The following is a 21381-nucleotide window of genomic DNA, read 5'->3' as shown; positions in this document are numbered from 1 at the left end:
TCTTACAGTTTAGCCTCTTAAAAGTCTTGCCAACTTAGTTTTATTGCTTTAGCAAATTCTGTTCCCATTTGCTCCTGAAGTGATTCATACAAATGCAGCAACTACTATGTCAATGGACTCTGCTAATACATTTTGCAAAGATGCCTCTGTGAAATGCCCAGAAACACTTTCTCTCACTGTTCTGGGAAGGGTTGCTTGGCTGCAGGGTGCAAAACAAAACCCCAAGATTTCCAGGTGGAGTGTTGGCTGAACTCCATGGCTGCTGCTTGTGTTCGATCAACATTCCTTACTCACAGCTGCTGAGGGAGGCTGGGGATCCATCCTTTGCTGTTTGACTCCTCCAAGTTCACATATATTTGAGTTACACTTTGTAATTGCTGCCTTTAACTTGCTATTCTCAGCACCTGGCTTCCTTTTGATTTATGGCTGGAGCCTTGGAGTCCCTCTTCAGAGGCACCATATACTAGCCCATTAGCACATGTCCCTATATTTGGCCAGCGTCACTGGTACATCCCTGTACAGGCATTTATCAGAAGCTCATGAGCATTGCAGACAATTCTCCTTCCAGCTCATACCCTGACGCTCAATAAATATTTGTGAGGGAGCATTATAATAATCACAATTGCTAATAAGTTTTGTGCTTTTGTTAATGTTGCACCATGTTAACCACTTAACGTATCCATTTTTCACAGCACTCCATTAAGGGAGGCACTATTCTTGTACCCATTTTACTGATGAGGAAGGTGAGGCAGGGAGAGGTTCAGCAACTTATTCTGTATCATACAACTGGTGAGAGGTGGAACCAGGATTGAAATCTAGGTCAGAACCTCTGCTCATAACCACTAAGTTTTTGGAAGACAGGAAGGCAGCCAGGGTGTTAGGAGGAGCAGATGTCAGGCACTGGCAGAGAACTGAATCTTTAAGACTGTTGAGGCCATAACCACAGAGTGAGCAAAAGCCCTTCAAAGGAGCATCTTGGTGTGAAGATCTTGTCTCAGGAGGCTCTCCACAGCAGACTGGATCTCTCCCAACAGTCTGACTCTGGACCTCTATGGCTTTTGCCTCTCCGTGAAACCGGAGGGTGAATTCCTTCTGTTTGCCCCTCTGGATCCACTCTCCACCCTTCCCTACCCAGCTCTGGGCCTGGGGGGCTGACTGTATGGAGCATCGCTGGGCTCCCTTCTTTCTGGCTTCCAGATGGGTTCTACTGGTTGGCACCAGCAGGAGATCCAAGAGAAGGAGGGGAGTGGTGTAGGGACCTTTGCTCCCCTGCCTGGCTCTCTGTGTCTCCACAGGGTTAGGCTCCTGCTGTCTGGCCCTCTCCATAAAGCCCCCTTCTCCAGTCTCCAGCAACTGCCCCTCCCCTTGCTACTTCTAGCTTCTGCATTATTCTTTGTGGTTTTCCTATGTCCTGCCCACACCTTTGTAAGTGGTCTCTTTAGTAAAATGCCCTTAAATGACAATTTGAGCATAACATCTTATCACTGTCAGGACCCTAACTGATATCCCTGGACTTTAGTTTGAGCCATTTCTGATCTTCAGGTAATGAACCTTCACCTGCACCTTTGACTACTCCCACCCCAACCATTCCGTGTTGGTGCTTCTTCCTGGTTCTTGCAGATGCATTGCACCGTGAAAATGACACAGGCTTCCATGTGGGTGCTGAGTTCCAAGCCTAGTTCTGACACTTACTGTATGAATTTGGGTAAATTACTTAATTTACCCATGCCTCAGCTTTCTCATCTGTGAAATGGAGGTAATATTACTTCACAGGTTTACCATGAAAACCAAATGGCATAATGGATATAAATTTAGAGCCCAGTGACTGACTGGCACATAAACAATGGTTTCCCTCATTTTGTCCTTTCTCTCTTGATCTCTGACTCTTGGGACTACCCATCCATCGTCCTTCTGTTGGACAGCTCCTGTTGGTCCTGCCCCAGGGCATGGCAGATAGAACACTGCATAGATGAACAGAAAAGCTCTTGGCTCCCTGTGGAAAGAGGACTTGGAGGGAACTCAGAGGAGAGCAACGAGGACAATTTGAGGATTTGAAATAATGATGCGTGAGAAGAGTGAATCATTGGAGAAGGGGAGCATGAGGAAGGTGATTTAATACTGGTCTTCATATGCAGCTCCATTTTATCAGCTGGAAATGATGATAAAGCCAATGTTTCTGATACCCTAGCTAGAGAAAGTCGCAATCTAATATCTAGTGCAATGGCCAGATGTCCAAGTCTCCCACAAAAATGGATAATGGAAGCCCCCCTTATCTCCCTCTCGGCTTTTTATTGTGTCCTAGCAGAGCTCTGTCTCCACAGGGGGAAGACATCTCTTCTCCACTTGGAGTTAAAAGGGCCTGGGTAGAAATTCAGCTCCATCGAGTCCTAGCTGGTGGGATCTTGGGAGTGTCTTGACTGCTCCAAATGTCATCTCCCTCCTCCTCACAGTGGGGGTGATTATTAATATAACTGCTTATCAGGGTGGCCGGGCTGATGGTGGAGGAGCAAGGGGTGCATGTGGAGGCTCTGTGCAGAGTACAGAGCCAGAAAGGCACTCAACCCTCCGCCAACGTGAATTTCCACCTTTATTTCCCTCTCATCGTGGCAGAACAGGTGCCCTTTTTCATTTCAGGGGAAATCTGAACATTCCTTGTCTTGTATTTCTTCAAACACATGAAAAAAATCCTTGATTTTTATTAACCTTCTTGAGCTTTAGGATAAAGTGTCTCTACCCCTTCCCCTCCCGCATCAGGCCGGGTTTTGTTGTTGCTGTTGAATTGTCCCTTTCAGGGACGCTCTTGGATTCCTCGCATCCTGTCTCCACTCAGTCACACGCCAAGGGCAGAGACCCAAGTACGGTCATTCTGAGTCTCCTGGAACCCCTCTTTTATTTTATGCATTTCCTGTGCCCTTCTAGCTTCTGTATGAACCTATTGTCTTTCAAAGGAACTTTGACTTTGGAACTTAGGCTTCCCATTTGATCTGAGGACGGATTGGATTTTGGAAGGGAGAAGTAGACAATAATGAAGGCAAAGACCACCTGGGAGGACTAAGATTAATTGTGATCTGTAACTTCTATTATCGACCACCTATTCTCCTTAGTTTGAAATATGAAAAGTAAATGGTTCTTTACGTACCTGGGTGTTCGGAATTTTCACTAGTGAGGCATATTATTACTTCATGCATGTATGGTCTGATGTGTTGTTTTTGCAAGAAAGGGTGGATGGAGAAGTTCCAAGCTTGCCCTGTCGTATTGGGTGTGACTCAGAAAGAGCTCCTTTGGTCAGAAATCTTTCACGCTCTCTTGGCTTCTTGTTTTAATTGTAGTAGAATTAAGCTTTTAAAGCTCAAAAATGTAATTAGTTACATTCCATTTCAATCACAATGACTCAAACTGCTGATGTGATTCTTGGCCATCAAGTGGACCAATCTTTCCCATCACCGGCTGTCTGCCTGTTAGAATCACCCATGCAGCTTCGATAAAACACAGATGCCGGGGCCCCACTCCCTGGGACTTTGTTCCAGTCAATCTAGGGAGGGGCCTGGGAATCTGAATATTTATGAGGTGTCACAGGGGATTCTGATGCGCGGGCAGGATTGGGAATCATAGAATGAGACAAGGGAGGGGTGAGGTGGACGAGTTGCTACTGTCCTGAAATTTTATTGCTATTCCCTATGCAATAATTTTATTTAACAAGAGAAAAAACAAGCTATGCTCAAGGCAGCATTGAGCCAGAGGCTGATGTTGGGTATCTAGAATACAGGGGACAATAGGCAACTGATTCAGGCATTGTTTCTTGTCCCAAAGCAGTGTGATCTGGGTAAGTCACTTTCCTTCCCTGGACCTCAGCTTCCCGATCCTTAAAGTGGGAGGGTTGGATGAAACACTCTGTATGGGTCTTCCAGTGTTGATGTTCATCATTGCTGAGACTTCATGGGTGGACGCCTCCTTGTTTGGTGGGGGAAACCAAGTGCCCTCCTGCCACCCCAAGGGGAAACACAGCCACCAGTAGGAGGAGGGAACAGAGGTGTCTGGGGAGATGGAAGAGTCTGGCTACAGAGATGGAGATGGAAGAGTCTGGAACGACTATGGAATTAACAGGGGGCTCTCCAATAAGGGATCATTGCCTTTTGATGAGCTTCCAATATCATGGTGGGCACTTAATTCTTACACAATGAGAGAGTTTAGAATTCCGGATGTGGGTAGGGCGGACAGCTGGCTTTGGAAGAAAAAGTTCCACTCTCCATACAGGACAGAGGGGCCAGAGACTTGAGAACTAACGTTTATGCTTTGCAAACTTCAATGGTATGATAAATATGAATTATTATTACTGCTGTTATTAAATCCCCACACTGCAAGGTTAACTGGTTCATGTTTCAGCCCCAGCTTGGCCACTAATTGGCTGTGTGATCTCAGACAAGCCGAGCTCCCTCTCTGAGACACAGTTGCCTCATTTGCAAAGTAAGAAGGTGAAACTACACGATCAGCTGAAGACTCTTCCTGCCTCGGTCCAGTAAGTGTGATCAAAATGTTGAAATTAACGGTCACACAATCGGTCATCGGAGGCTCACCTTTCAAAAAGAAAAAGGCCAACTGGAAAATGACATAATTAAAAGAAGGAAAGAAAACTCTCTCTCCAGAGACTGCAATTTCACAAAAAGTCAGCATGTCTGTGATGTTCCACACAGCGTGTTAGGATGACAGGGAAACACGGTGGATGTGCTGAAAGATGCGCAGCAAGTGGTAAGTGGAGGTGTTTGAAATAGAAAAGTCTATTTTAAAAGACGACTAATAAAGCTAGAGGAGGTGGCCCACAGCAAGGCAGTCTGAGCAAACGTCCTGTTGCCAAGACTCCAGTCCCTGTAGCTGTGCCTGGAGCCCCGGGACTGTCCTTGGCCCAGCGTGTGAGCAAGAAGGCGGGGGTAAAGGCAGAAGCAGAGCCTGGGCTTCTGGCTGAGGAGAGGGGCACACGGGGAGGGGATCCAGGGGAAGGGCTGCCTGTGGCCTTGGCAGAGGGGACCTGCACCCCTCCCGTGAGCCCAGCCAGCTCTGGGCATGGGGGCTGGGGACATTTCTCCAGGCCTGTGCAGGAGCTGCCCTGGTGCTGGGAAGGCAGCAAAAGCATAGCAGTTGAGAGCAGAGGCCCCCGAGCAAGAATGCCTGGGTTTGAGTTTTGTCACTTAATAGCTGTGAGACCGTAAGCAAGTGACTTAACCTCTCTGTGTCTCAGTTTCCTTATCTGTAAAATTGAATAATATGAGCTGATCATGGAGTTACAGCAAGGATATGAATTAACATCTGTAAAGCACTTGGGACAGAGCCTGGCTACAGAGTACACTGGGGCTGTGTGTGTGTGTGTGTGTGTGTGTGTGTGTGTGTGTGTGTATCAGTGATGAATGAAATGTGGCCTATCAGATGGGTCCCACCTGCTTCTTGGGCAGAGGCCCCAGGCTGATCACCGCCCTTGGTCTTCAGTTAGACAGTGACACTCTGAATGCTGGTCTATGCTGACACAGCCAGGGCCCCAGTAACCTCTCTTGTCTCCTCTGAGCACCAGGCCAGCCCTGTGGGAGGAGATGCTCGGGTGGCTCCGTGCCACAGCCTAGGACTGACCAGGCCTCTCCAGGCTTCTCCCTGAGCCCCAAGCCACATACCCAACTGCCCAGTGAATGTCTCTACTGGGATTTCCACAGACATCTCTACTCACCATGCTCCCAGCCTACTCATGACCGTCTGACCTCTCCCAACACACACCTTTCCTTGGTTTCTGGTCTCAGTGCACAGCAACACCATCCTTCTAAGGAATGCAAGCCAGCAATCCTTCCCCCCTGACCCCCACCGCTGCATCTCATTCCTGGACATCTCTATTTCTAGTTCGTCTGGGACATCACTGACCCTCGACTGATGTTCTCTGGAAGATCGAATGGATGGATGAATGAGTAAATGAAGGCAGTGCCTGGGTATCATTACAACAACAAACACACATACTATTTTCCAGGCATACCGTCCTAAGTGCTTGTCTGTGTGTGCCCCACACACAAGGGCTTGACACATCCAGGCCTCACCATAGGTGCTCCCTGCATAGGTGTTGCTTGGACACAAAGCATGCATGAGGAAATCAGGTCCTGGTGGAACAGCTGGTTGTGCCTTAATCCACAGAGTCATTTAAAATTTCCAGTACATTCCAGGCTTCTGGATAGAGCTTCCGTAACCTCTCAAAGCCAATGGCATTTTCTTACCTTACAAAGCCGTCTCAGAGCCAGGTCCTACTGAGCTGTGTCTGGCCTGGTGCAGTGCAGTTTCTGGGCCGTTTCTCCCCCCTGCAGGGAAGATGTAGAAGCTGCCGCTTCACTGAGCCCCCTAATAGTCAGGCTTTATTTTCCCTGCCACCCTGGGGGCTCCTGCTCACCATGAGCTTACTTCTGTGCAGCTCCACACAAAACACAGTAAAAGGAAAATGGTAATTAGAAGGAATGCTTGAACAGGGCAGCTTGTGTGGAAAAATACTTTAGTTAAACGAAGCAGTAAAGGTTCCTTTAAAGTGTTAGACACACACGCCCATCTAGCCATTCTATGTTTGAAAGGAGGAGAATGAGAAGACACACAAGGTGTGCTGTGCATCTGTAGGCACTGCCTGCTTAGGGATTGGGGTCAGGATTGGGGTCCCCTGGAGTGGACATGGAATCAACAGCATTGGCTGTGTCCTTGTTCACGTCTCAGTAGCCCAGGACCAAAAGCCTAGCCCACCCGGAGGGAACTTAACAGGGTTACGTCCATTTCGGGGTCTCCGTGTGTATCCAAACAGCTGCACAGGGAGAGGATTGCAGGGACCAAGGATGGCAGTCCATGCAAGGACATCCCAGCTCCTGCTTACTGCTTTTGAATCGCATTTATTTATCACCTAAAGCTCTGTTTTTGTTTGTTTGTTTATTACCTTATCCCCAACCAGACTGGGAAGTCCATGGAGGTAAGGATTTTGTCAGTGTGGTTCACCTCTAATGCACAGAGCCTGGAATTTAATAGGCCCTCTGGAATATTCCATAGGGTAGATTCTTTGACTGCTCATTGCAGAATCCCCAGTGCCCCATACAGTGCCTGGTATGTAGCAGGCTTCTAGAACACAAGCTGTGAGAGAGCAGGGACTTTGTCTCTTCACTGCTGTGTCTCCATCCAGTGTCCAGCATCCTAGGTGGTTCTCTAGACTGAGGGCCAGCAAACGTTTCCTGTTAAAGGACAGAGAGAAACATTTTGAGCTTTGTGGGCCATGCGCTTTTAGTTACAACTACTCGGCTCCACTGCTGTAGCGTGAAAACAAACTTGATATGTAAACAAACAAATGGGCATGGCTGTGTTCCAATAAAACTTTACTTACAAAAACAGGCAGCAGGCCAGACTTGCAGTGGCTTGCTGACTCCTGCTCTAGAATATAAACTTCCTAAGAAAAGGGATTTAAAAAAAAACTCCATGGATCCATAGCCAGCATCTCAAACAGTGTGTAGCACATGATAAGTATGTAGTAAAATATATGTTGAATGAATGAACAAATGAGGGGGTGAAAGTGGTTTTAGTTGACAGCTTCCCATGGGTCAGGGATGTGATGAGTGTGGTTACGTTGGGCTTCTGGGCAGGGGACAGTCTCTGGAAGCAGCTACTGGAAGCCTCCTGTGCTGTGGGCTGGTTGGATCACACCTGGAATATCATTCCCAAAGCTGGAAGTCTAAGTACACACAGAAGACAGGGTCCCAGATGGGGCAGGGACGAGCGACCTTGTTACACTGAGGATGGTGGGAGGAGGTAGAGAGACTGAGGCTGGAGGAGAGAAGAGTAAGGAGGAGACAGTTTATATACCGATGGACTTTCATACGTTAGAACAATTAGCTCTAAGAAACGAGGGAGGGCTGGGTGCGGTGGCTCACGCCTGTAATCCTAGCACTCTGGGAGGCTGAGGCAGGAGGATTGCTTGAGGTCAGGAGCTTGAGACCAGTCTGAGCAAAAGCGAGACTCCGTCTCTACTAAAACTAGAAAAAATTAACCAGGCGTGGTGGTGTGTGCCTGTAGTCGCAGCTACTGAGGAGGCTAAAGCAGGTGGATCACTTGAGCCCAAGAGTCTGAGGTTGCTGTGAGGTAGGCTGATGCCACGGTACTCTAGCCCAAGCAACAGAGCAAGACCATCTCAAAAAAAAAAAGGAAATGAGGGAGATATTTCTAGAACTTTCTTGAAGTCAGTTAGTAGTAGTCAGACCTGGCTGATAGGAACAGTTTGGTGGGAGAGCGAGCTCTCAGTCTACTGGGAGCATTCAAGTAGACCTGGGGGTGCTATGGAAGGGATTCAAATTTGGGTGGGGACAGGATTATATGACAAGTCCTTTTTGACCCAAAGAGCCATTCTCATGTGGGAGTCTGTAGCGCTGTTCCCCACGCAGCAGACAAAACCAGACTCCTCAGCCTGGTGCAGGAAGCCCCCAGGATTGCCCCCAGCCTCCTGCCTCAGTTCCCCCATTCTCATCTCCTGGGTTCTGTTCTGCCTCCACCAAACACCACTGGGTGTTCTCCAAACTCACCTTCTGTTTCCTCAGTCCAGGGCTTTGCACATACAATGCTGTACTAGTTTACGTTTCTCCAGAAGAGAACTCAAGGCAAAGATAAGTGGCTGTAGTTTGAGAGTTGATCCCTCCAGGAAGCGTAGAGTGGGAGTGGGAAAGAGAACCTGGGAAGGAGGGAGCTAATAAAAGGTGCGTCATCAAATCTGTTGTGACTGGAGCCTGACCCACTGGGGAGTGTCTGGGACCCATCGTAGAACACACCTCAGAGTCGTCCCACTTGAAGGGTGAGAGAGAGAACTGGGGTATTTATGCACCAACTCCCATCAGTTTTGGGTTGAGGGGGTTGGGAGAGTAGGGGAAGGAGGCGTTAATGTCCTAACACCTCCTGGTCTGCCATTTAGATGGGCAAAAATGAGCTTTGGAAGCGAGAAAGCCCCAGGAAAGAACTGCAGGTGCTGGAGGTGCAGCACTGGTGTGGTTTGGGGTGAGGGGCCATGCGTAGGACACCCGGAAACATGTGCTAAGGCTCCTTTCTGCTTGGAACTCCCAGCCCCTCTTCTGTTCTGATATTGATTCCACTTCGAGTCGCGCTGGCTGCTGTTTGGGAATGGAGTGCTCCTGGTGGAGAAGTGACTAGCTCCTGCTCGGGGTCCAACATGATTCTGGTTGGGTGGTTCACATGGGTGTAACTGTTGCTGGTACTGAGAAATAGATTGGGTTCGCTTATTTGGGCAAAGGCAGGTGGTACGTACCATGACGGGAGTTGATAACACAAGATAGCGGCGACACAGGCCTCTCTGACCATGAACCACCCGATTCCAGCTGTTGCCACCATGAAACATATCTTCTATTATATATACTCAGGGAACATCAGCTTGGACTCTTAGGGAGAGATGGTGCACGACCCCCTTCAGACCACCTGATTCTGGCTGTCAACCCTCACAGGGCCAGACTGCTGTGGTTAGTTTAGGAATGCATGCCTCAATTGTCCTAGCTTCCTCCCCACTGGCTCCTGGCATGCCTCGTGGCTGTTAGCAGCAGAAAGAGACAGGATAGAAGCTCTACCCTTTCCACATGCATCTTTTGTTCATTCACTCATGCTATGAATACTAGGTAGCTATTGTGAACCAAATAGGCTCCCGCCCTGTCCTCATGGAGTCCACAGCCTAGTGGACAAGACGGATTTTTAACACACTAACTGCCACACTGGAAAAAGTTTTTTTCCTTGGGGCCATGGCGTTTTATTACGAAAATAGAATAAAAACTTTGAAAACAAAATGATCCTTTCTAATTTAATGAAAAATTTGTTATTTTTTATTGTTTTTTGTACGTGAGTCATATGCAGTTAAATGGTCAATATTAATTGTAACAATAAGAACATGAACAAGTAAGATTTTTAGGAGCCAACTGCAGGGATTTGCCCAGGGGGCCACCCATCACATAACATGTATGCTACAGCATGGCGGCGTGAGTGAGCTGCACGCCATGTGGCTCCCGGGGTAAAGGGATGTGTCAGTTACATGTGCTTCACAAGGGCCCAGGCTCAAAACTAGTATGAGTGTTAAATACAACTCACATGGCAGTTAATGTGTTAATCAGACAACCACACACATAGGTAATTACAAACTCTTCATCAAGTTAGTTTGGAGATCTGTAGACTGCTTGCTTCTTAACATTTGGGGAAGACTGCCTAGGCCTTTTCAAATTCTTCTGCATGGCTTCAGGGTAGAAAGTAGTACATGATAGAGACCAAAGGAGCCATGAGTGTGCTGATCTTGTGGCAGCCTGGTAATTATAGCTAGTGCATTATTAATAAGCAAACACTCTGTCTCTGCCTCCTAGTTATGAACCGGTACTTGGGCTGAATGCTGTTAAGCTTGAACCATGAGCCCTGAACTGGTGCTTTGTCTTCTTGTTTAATGAAAGGTTTTAGGAAGTAGAGACCTGTTGGCAGGGGCATGCAATTATTTCTGAAATCAAGAAAGCCCAACAGATCTTAGGAGGATGCCAGCTGGTGATAATAATGCCAGGGTGTCTGATGGGCAGGTGGAGGCCTAGCTCAGCTCCGGAGTAGGAGGGGACAGCCAGAGGGGTAGATAAGAAAGAAGGACCATGCTGTTTACCCCCTCCTAGGAAGCCCAATTGAAAACATGAGAGATGGAGCTGCCCCACTTGTTTTCTAACATCATCTGTTTTTTTGTTCTTGTTGCTGTGAATTGCTTTCTAGTTCTCAAGAGCATAATGCAATATCAACCACTTTGACTAGAGCTTTGTCCTTGGGAGGGAGTTATCACATTAATAAGAGGCAGCACGAAGCCAGCAAAAACAGCATTGACCCCTGAGGTCCATTAGACTCCAGGGAAAACTTCCCCACAGCAAGGTCAGTAGAGGCAGCCTCAACACAAAATGACTCCTGGGCAGAACTCTGCCCTTGGACAGATAGGAAATGACCTTGGCAAATGCAGAAGCCATTTGGATCCATTTTTGGACCATAAACTCTGGCTTGAGAAAAGCAGAATGAAAAGTAAAAATAAATTGGAAGTCTTACTCAAGTGAGAACAAGTTTAAGTGTTATTGAAAAGTGAAAATTTCATGGGCTTTACACTCAACTCTATGTGACTCTGGATTTGAGGCAGTAGAGTGACCTTGTGCAAGTTTTTTGACATCTCTGAGCCTGGGATTTCTCATATGTAAATGTATTCATTCAACAAATTTTTTTATGATGGGATATAATATTTGGATATGTGAGCAGCTTAGTTTTAAGGGCCAGGTACAGGCTTAAGGATGAGGCAAAAGAGAGGTTCATGGGTCTCTGTCCCTTGGTGAAACATAAAAAATGGTGAAATAAATCTATGCTTTGGGTAGGTCAAGCACCCAGGGCCCTCTAGAGTATAGGTTTGAAAATGGCCACTACTGAAGAATGTCATCACCAAGAACCACTTAATTCTTGGCCTTGGGGTAGCAAGGGGAGGGAAAGGAGAAGGAAACTCACATTTCCTGAGTATCTCCTGGATGCCAGGAAGCACATTTTAAACATACATGTATCACACTGAGACCCCATCTGTCCACTTGGTTAAGTATTGTTGCTCTCATCTTACAGATAACAACAGGGAGTCAACATGTGTGAGGTCATACAACTAGTAGGTGGCAGAACCAAGGTTCAAATCCAGATTTAACCACTTCCAAAATTCTCACACTTATTTCCACCAAGGGGATATCCAAGCCGCTCTCCAGATCTCCATCCCTGCAGAACCGCCCCCCGCTGCCCCTGGGTTGGGTTGGGGTGGGGAGAAATGGCTGTAAAGAACAGACTCCTATGGGGTGTTAGGATAGAACAGTCATGAACAGGTGTGTGCATGCACCCTGCTGCCCACATAGATAGTTCTGGTGCCTTCTCCATCCTCTTCGGGACAATCTCAGCCACATTTATGACTGCTTCTGCATGCAGGCGACCTCCGGATTTCAGTCTTTAGCACAGACCTCTCTGCTGAGCTCCAGACCCAAATATCCAAGAGGCCACTGGACATCTGCAGCTGGGTGAACCAGAAGCCCCGCCCAAGCCCAGTGTGTCCATCATGCCCAAGTTGATTAAAGGCTCCTTATCCTACTCACCTGCTCCTCCTCCCTTAGTCTCGAACTCAATGGATATATCTGCTCAAGCTGGTGTTCTCTACAACTCTTTGGTCAATAAGCCCAAGACCTTTGCTCTAACTTCTCTATCATGGTCTCTGCCCACTGCTTCTTCCCTAGCTGGGGCACAGATCACCTCATGCCAGGACCGTTGAGGTGTTGAGGTGTTCTCTCCCCTAATGGCTTTCACTGTACTCCAACGTGTCAGAGTTTTGGTGGAGGCTGTAGTATTAGAGGTGGGCAGTGGAACATATAGGACTTTATCAATTGGAAATCGGGAGATGGCTGTGTTGGCTAGACCCTTTCTACTCAAAGTATGGTCCCTGAACTAGTGGCATCAGCAACACTTTGGAGCTTGTTAGAAATAACAAGCCCACCTGGAGCTAAGGAATCAGAATCTGCATTTTAATAGGATATCCAAGTACTTCATATACCACATTAAAATTTGAGAAACACCAAGGTAAAATGAACAGCATGAACAAATTGCAAAGGTGAAAAGAACTGAGCATTTTCAGGGAAATATGAAGATAATTATTTGGCCAGAAGGGAGGGGAAGTAAACAAAAATTTGGCAGCTGGATCTCCCGGAACTCTGTGCAAGGCCCAGGTATTCCTCTGTGCACGTAAACTCCTCAAAGTCACTCAAGGAGGTATCGTAATCCTTGAGAAACTAGAAGCACCTGCAGGGACGTTCATTATTATGTCCATTTGAAGGTGAGGGAATCAAGGCTCACAGACAGTAAATCATTTGTTCAGGGTCCCATAGGTAGTGAGTAGTGGGGTCAGAATCTGAACCTGGACTTCTGAACTCCATTGCTCCAGCTGCCTCGGTTTAACGAATATAGCCCATGTGCCCACCACCAAGCTTTACTGAGCTGTGGTTCTCCAATTGGAATATCCATTGGAATCACCTGGAAGGCTGGGTTTCTGATTCAGTAGCTCTCAGGTGAGATCAGAGAATTTTCATTTCTAACAAGTTCCCAGGTGATGCTGATGCTGCTGGTCTGGGGCCCACACCTTCAGAACCTAACCTGTCTCAGGATACAAAATCAATACACACAAATCAGAGACATTCATATATGCCAATAACAGTCAAACTGAGAACCAAATCAAAGACTCAATACCCTTCACGATAGCAACAAAGAAAATAAAGTACCTAGGAATACATTTAACTAAGGAGGTAAAAGATCTCTACAGGGAGAACTAGGAAACACAGGAAGGAAATCGCAGAGCACGTAATCAGTGCATTTAAATAAAACAGCAGTACAGCTTTGGTGAAGGTTTCTACGTGTCAGGTCTTCCTTGGGATCATTGGATTTGATCTTTCACAGCCACACTATGAGGTAAGAGAGTATTATTAGCATTTTTACAGATGAGGAAACTCAAGCTTAGAGAGCTTGTGTGAATTGCAAATGGAAGTGTTTTCAAGGAGCTGAGCGCAGGTCATTCTGACTCCAGAGCTAGTACTTTTAGCCTTCTCATCACATCATACCACCCGTATGTGAATGAGTGTGTCCGTGTTGCCCAAGAGGGAGGATTACCCTTGGCTTATGGAGAAAATAAAGGCCAAGGGACAGAAAGATATTTATCCAGCCAGAGAATGTGTGGTTTTTCATGCACGTTGCTGCAAAAGAAGCCAAGCCCAGCCTTTGGTGGGCCACACTCTGATGTGCTCATTATAAGTTAACTCTTACCTGCTCATTAAAGCCAGATCTGTTCTAGGCAGCCCTCAGTGATGTCTGTTCCTATTCTTTTATTTCCTCGCAAGCAGCATTGACAGCATTCCTTTTAAAAATATTCTGCAATTCAGAGTCTTACACTTAACTGGTTCACCGCCTGCATCTCCCAGTTACATCCCAGGCACCCCTTGGTCTTCTCATCTTTCTCTGTGATTCCTGAGTGGGGGTATCCCTATCCTCAATCAGTGAACATACTTAGCCAGACCCTAAATCCTAATGATTAAAGGCAATTAAATGAGATAATGCATATGGCATAACTTTAAAACCATAAAGGGCTGCACAGATGTGAAGGGTTATTATTATGAGCTTTTCCTGTTAATGAGTATTAATGAGCTAAGGCTGCAGATTCCTAATGCCACAGAGCTCTAATATTAACCATATGGAAGCCTAATTTTCAAAGAGGATTAGAATGCACTGGAAGAAGAGGCTGCAAAAAAATTTTGAATTCAATTCCCTCCCCTAGTTCTCGGTATCTTGACCGCAATCTGCATGAAGCTAAATGGTTATGTGTTTACATAATGGTTTGTCTTTGTTCTCAGCTAATTGCTTTAGGATACCTGCCCCCACATTATTCTGCATTTTCATGGTCCTCTTGATAGGGACCTGGATTTTTTCTGTCAATTAAATAACATCTCTAATTTAAGCTTTGGGGTACATGGATGCTGGAATTGAGAGGACACATCAGAATTCAAAATATTTCAAGTCTCTTGTAGTCAAGGAGTGATTGGAGACATCTGCCCCCAGAATAACTTCACTGAGCTGTGACTTGAGATATTTCACGTAAAATTCTTGCACAGAGCTTGGCACAAAAGTCAGCAGTTAGATGTAGTATTATTGTCAGCATCAGTTTTGAGTCTCTGACAGATACATAGACGGTGTGTCAGATCACAAAGAGCCTTGAAGGGCAAGCTACAAGTTTGGGTCTTGTTTTCTAGACTGTGGGAAGCCTCTGAAGGTTCTTGGTGGGGGGGTGTTGGGCATAATTTTGTGTTTTGAGGTTTTTAACTCTGGCAGCTGGCATTGGAGTGGGTATGTATGACAACTAGAGTCAGGAAATCAGATACGAGGCTGTTCCAAAAATCTGAGAGAGTTGATAGGGGCCTGAACTGGGCCAGACAAGCAGGGGGCTGGAGAAGAAAGTCCAGACACAAGAGATTTTGTACAGCAAGCATGCGTAGAATTTGGTGATTGACCAGCTACAGGGGATGACGGAGAATGAGGACTCTAAGAGTCCACGTGATGCCCAAGTTTAGGTTACTGGATGGATGGAGCCAGCCAGGATGGATAGGGGAGGAAGAGCTGCTTTGAGGGTGAAATGGTGAATTATACATACAGAGCCAGAGCTCTCATTCCAGTGGTCGGCATGGCTGTTGGGCCCCAGGACTATTTCAGGATAATTCCCCTTATAGATAATTGGAGATCATTGTGCCCCAGAGACCCAAATAGAACATGACAAAATAAAATGTAATTATAAAATCAGAAGGGTCTTGAGTGATCTCTTAATCCAGCCCAATTGAGGAAACCAAGGGTCAGAGAGGAGAAGTGACTTACCGAAAACCACACATCCTTTATCAGAGAACTAGGACTGGTATCTGAGCTCCCCGCCTCCCCAGCCAGACCTGAGCTGCTTCCTACCCTACCCGAGACTATAAAGACAGAATCTGCTTCAGGCTAAATTGCTTTCTAGAAAGAAGTTAGACTTTGATAAACTCCAACCGGGGGAATTTTTCAAGCTTTGGCTATATCTTGTTTGCTTTTCCATGAGTCCCAGTTTGTAGACATATCCGTAACTGAACATTGGCTCCCACAGAAGCAATAGTGCTCATGGTGGAGGGAGGGGTGTCAAGCTGAGGGTGGGGGCACCTGGGGGGAGGGGAGAGGGAGATGGTGACACGGGAAGACCTGTCACCTGAAAGGTGGCGAGTGGAGGGCAGCACCGATGGGTAGGGAGCAAGGCTGGTCAGAGGCGCTGTGCTGGGGGTGCTCAGTGGGGCACCAGACATGGCACGAAGCCAAGACCCAGGAGCCAGACCCAGCCAGGAGAAAAACGAGGCTTTAGTTTGAAGAACTCAGAATACCTGCCTTGTGCAAAAGAGGTGGAAACTCACAGCCTTACACCCTCTCCATTCACCCATCCTGGGGGAGTTCACACCACAACCTGCCCGTGTCACTACTTGAATATCTCCAGTGACAAAAGAACACACTCCCAAGGTGTAACTCCTTAGATCTCTATTAGGTAAAAATCATTCTCACACTGATGTATAGAATGATTTTCCTGAGAATGAGCAGAAAACTCATTGCTCTCGGAGTCTCTCTATGGCTCTATTTGTTTTTCTGCCTGACATTTACACATGTATCACTAGGCTGATTGCATCTTTCCATAAGTCACTAGCAATAATTTGGGACAGGATTAATCCAAGAATAAAGCCAAAGCCCTGTGGCACACCATCAGGCCTGGCTACAGAATTTGTAAAGCACATTAGGCAAAACTTGCAAAATGAAAATGTGGAGCGTGACTAAAGGTGCTGGGGAACCAATCTCCCCTTCCCATGTCCTGCTGTCCCACCATGGTGGACAGTCAGCCCCTAAGGAACTGAAGCTTTCTTGCCCAGGATGGATATCTGGATAGGGGGCAAGAGACAGAGGCACCCCCAGGCCAACGTGCCACGGAGTTGTCAGCCCAGGGTGGGGACAGCCACAGCCTTGTACCTACCGCACTGAGGTGCCAAAGGGTGTGTGTCTAACTCCAGCATCCCCATTGGTTGTCTGCCCCTTAACTGGCCTGTGCAACACTGGAGACCTCTATACCAGATGGATCCTAATCCTTAGGGAATAGCTATTTAGTGAATTAGTGTTTTGCTAATTGCTCTTATATTAAGGTTGTATTTCTCCATATCATCTATCCAACATATATATTGATATCTCCATATACATATATATAGGCTGCCTATTTTCTCCATAAGCCAAGCTTCCTCTTGGGCAACATGGACACACTCATTCACATACAGGTGGTATGATGTGATGAGAAGGCTAAAAGTACTAGCTCTGGAGTCAGAACAAGCTGTGCTCAGCAACTTTGAAACCACTTCCATTTGCAAGTCACGCCAGCTCTCTAAGCTTGAGTTTCCTCATCTGCAAAAATGCTAATAATACTCTCTTACCTCAAAGTATGGCTGTGAAAGATCAAATCAAATAATCCAAAGGAAGACCTGACATGTAGCAAACCCTCACCAAAATTTTACTTTTGTTTTATTTAAATACACTGAGATTTCTATGAGCCTGCTCATCTCCTCCTCCAGACTTTGAGTTTCCTGAAGGGCAGAGAACAAAGCTGACCTCTGCATCCATCTCGTAGGAAGGACAGTGAAGGACACAGCATTGCAGCGAGGATTAGATGGGCCAATCCAAGGCACGTGACTGAACAGTGCCCTGCACGTAGTAAGTCTGTGATCATTGTTGGCTCTTGCTGCTGTGGTCTGACAAACCAATATGTGTGACCTTGAAAAGTGTCCAAAGTCATGAGCAATGCTCCTTGGTGACTATCTGGGGAGCCCAAGGTCCAGGGGGGCCCACGGTAGCTGATGGAGGTGATGGTGACTGGCCCTGGGGTCAGAAGAGAGGGTTCCCCAGCTGGCTCTATCCCCATCCTGCTGGGTACAGTGACCAGCAGCCGGAAGAGAGCTATAACTTTAGGAGAGGGCTGTCTAAGAGGAGCTGTGGACCACTCTGGTCCAGCAGAGATGGAGCTGGAAAATAAATACCTTGGCTTTCCTCTACTTCCACCCTTCTATCTCCTGCCCTTGTTTCTCATTAGCAAAGCCTTGTCCAAACCAGAGAGCAAGAGAGGTTGGTGATAGAGCCCACGGAGGTCCTTCCCTGGGATTCCCAGCAGAGCAGGTGCAGAGTGGGGGGCAGGGGTGGGTGGTGGAGAATGTCCAGCACAAGACCCAAGCGCTGGCTTCATCCCTTGCTTGACCTTCTTGGTCTTTTACACTGAGCCAGAAAAACCTATTTTGTTTTCAGCAATTTTTCAGCCCCAGTTCTTTGGGACTTTAGTGTCTCCATCCATTTCTACCATTCAGTGCCATCCTCATACCAATCACTCCTTGGGGACATGCCCAGTTTTTATCTTTGCCTGACCTTTAAAAACTGAAGCTGCTGGAGAAATCCCTATGTATAGGCTCTTCCTCTCTTCCTGGGGTACACATGGTCAGAGTTGGGGCTGTGAGAGCTGCCGTGTATCACCTTCTCTGCCACATCCTTATGCCAGTCTTAATCAGGACTTTCTGAAAGCTTCTTTCAGTTTCAGAATGTGTCCAACCTTTTCTTGGCCATTAGGAACTCTGAACTGATACAGTCACTTTCCCTAAAGGCTCCTGTCACTTACACTTTGCCAACCAGTTCCCCCTTGCTGGTCATAATTAGGGTCAGAGAAGCAGATCCTGCTGGGAGTTGAGCTAGTGAGGGAGAGAAGCCAAGAATGTTTGAGATTCTTTTATTTAGTTAAATGTGACTTGGAACAACCACGTGGCAAGTTAGGACTTCCATCTCTTCTAGCGTTGGTCAGCCCCAGGCCCCTGGCTGTGCCCCCTTGCAGTCCCTGCAGACCTGTCTTTATCTTTATCCCAGAATCCAGCACCTCCTGTCAGACTCCCCAGCCTTCCCACCGTGTGCCTGAATGCTGGGGACTCCAAATACTGTCTATTTGTAGCCTCTCATCATTGTGTGATCCCTACCCAACTTCAAACACTGACCATCCATCTACCTGGATCACCACCTGTGTCCTTTACCATCTTCTTCAGGTTCATTAATGCCTGTGTGGTAGACAGAATAATAAATCCCACTCACACCAAAAATGTCCATGACTTAATCCCTGGAATCTCTGAGTATGTTACCTTACGTGGCAAAAAGGACTTTGCAGATGTGCTTAAATTAAGGCTCTTAAGATGAGGTTATCCTGAATTATCATGCAGGGCCAATGTACCCACAAGGGTCTTTGTAAGAGGAAGGCAGGAAAGAGGGTAAGATTTAGAGAAGGTGATGTGATGTTGGAAGCAGGGGTTGGAGTTCTGTCATTGCTGCAAGGGGCCATAGCCAGGGAATGGGGGGAACCCCCAGAAGCTAGAAAAGGCAAGAAAGGGATTCTCCCCGGAAGCCTCCAGAAGGAACATAGCCCAGCTGACACCTTTTTTTTTAATCCCTGTAAGAAGTATTTTCAGTCTGCTGATTTAGACCACTGTAAGAGAATAAATTTGTGTTGTTTTAAGCCCCCGAGTTTGAGCTAATTTATTACAGCAGCAATAAGAATCTAATACACCTTGTCACTCAGCATGTGTTCTATCATAGCATCATCATTACCTGGGAGCCTCTTAGAAACAGAACCTTTGGCCCCATGTCAGAACCCCCCCAGTCAGGGTATGCATTTTAACATCATTACCAGCAATTCCAATGTGTAGTCTTCTCCTGGGGCCCCTCCTTGCAGATTTAGCTCTAATTTGAACCCATTCAGATTAGGAAGGATCCAGCCTTCCAAGGAAGGAAATACATTTGCCATTTTGCTGTGGAACAGAAGAAAAATTGAACCCACCCCCGCCTTTTTTTTTTCTCAGCTCACTTTTATTATATCTAAGATTGGCAAATCCAGGATCCAACTTTTAAAAATTATTTAAAAAATTATTTATCTTTTTAATGCCTTATTATTTTTCCCTGGTGCCAAGGTTAGGGTAGAAATAAATCCTTGATTCTGAAACTGTTACCATAGGCCAATCATCGACCTACCCCTGTCACATTTGTTAGGAGACCAACTGCATACCTGGCCCTGAATAGCCATTGAGCAAGAGGCAGGAGTATATTGCAGGAGTGATAAATTGGGACTTGTCACAACTGTGGAAGGTAGATCTGTGTGCTGCCTAACCAGCACCAATGCAAACTCTGGCCCTTGCTCTGGCCGTGACCTGGGTGGGTAGATGGATCCAAATCTACCAATGGCCATGAAACAAATGAAGAAACACCCACATGTGACGGGAGGCCAGCACCGACAACCAGGCGAGCAGGAACCCCGACTACGTATGCTCTCCTAATGTAGTTTTCTGTGTGAAATATAACAAACTTCTCTCAAGACAAGAAGGCTGTTCCATTCATTTTTTGGCAAGTACAAGAAGCAATCATCCCACACAGTCTAGGAGGGGAGCTACGTCTTTTGGATTGCGACCTCTCACATGGACCCCTCAAGTGGTTTGGCGTGCCCTTTCTGCTGCTCCACTTAATGGGAGCATCTGGTTCTAGACCCAGCCCCTCCTAATTTGATTCCCATTTGCCTGTTGAACTTGGAACTCTTGGGATTCCCAGAGTATCCTGAATTCTTCACAAAAGTCCTCTTGAAAAGGAAGCATTAACAATGCTCCCCAGAGAGCCATGAGCTTTCCTCTCCCCAAGATCTTGACACAAGAGGGTCCTGTTGACTGCCAGCCAGCATCACACGGGTTACCTCCTGGAGCCTGCTGGCGTGGGAAGGAGCGTCTCAGTGCTGTGAGTGAGTCTTTGGGTTGAAACAGGTTTCCATGATAATTAACACCAATTGAGAACACAGGAAGAGCTCCTTGTCTTCTAAGTTTGAAACCCACATTAGCTAATTAATTCTAATTAGAGGCTGACAGTTCCATGTGGCGCAGTGAGCATATAATAGGCAAGATTTTTTCTTTGTGTCTTGACAAATTAATGAATGAAAATGGGCCTGGGGACTTCTTTCCAGGCCCATTTGTCAGCTAAGCACTAGAATTTACCCCTTTCTTGGAATAGGGTTTGGGTTTATGGGAAGCTTGCATGGTGGCCCCAAAGAAAGCCCATCTATTGACAGTGATGCCTTTGTGTATTCCACAAACACAGAGTGAGCACCTCCATTGGCTAACAGTTGGTCTAGGTGCCAAAGGACACACTATCCGCACTCATTAGAATCTTAAAGTCTAGTGGAGGAGGCACAGATAAACCAATTAAATTCAATGGCACCCTAGCCAAAGCAGTAAGACAAGAAAAATAGAAAAGGAGATACAAATATTAGAAGGAAGATCCAAAATGCAATGGTTTGTGTAATTCCATTAATATGACATTTTGGAAAAGGCAAAATTATAGTGATGGAGAACAGGTTGCTAGGGGTTAGGGGTGGAAAGAGGCAGTGACTTAAAAAGGGGCAGCACAAAATAATTGTTGGGAATTGCCCTGTATCCTTTCTGCGGTGGTGGTTATACAAATCAACATTATGTGTTGAAACTCATAGAACTGTACACCAACTCATAGAACTGTATGCCGGTTTTCCTGTATGTTATTTTTGAAAAGAAAAGAACAAAATAGGCTGCAGCTACATGCATGTATCTACTTCTATGCCTCTCAGCGTTGAATGAAAAAAATTTATTTTATATTGTTTAAATTTTCAGACTATTTTGAAAAACATGTCTTTAAAAAGTAATCCTT

The sequence above is a fragment of the Lemur catta genome, chromosome 17, assembly GCF_020740605.2.
Source record: "Lemur catta isolate mLemCat1 chromosome 17, mLemCat1.pri, whole genome shotgun sequence".
Taxonomy (NCBI): domain Eukaryota; kingdom Metazoa; phylum Chordata; class Mammalia; order Primates; family Lemuridae; genus Lemur; species Lemur catta.
Note: the sequence above shows the minus strand (reverse complement) of the source record.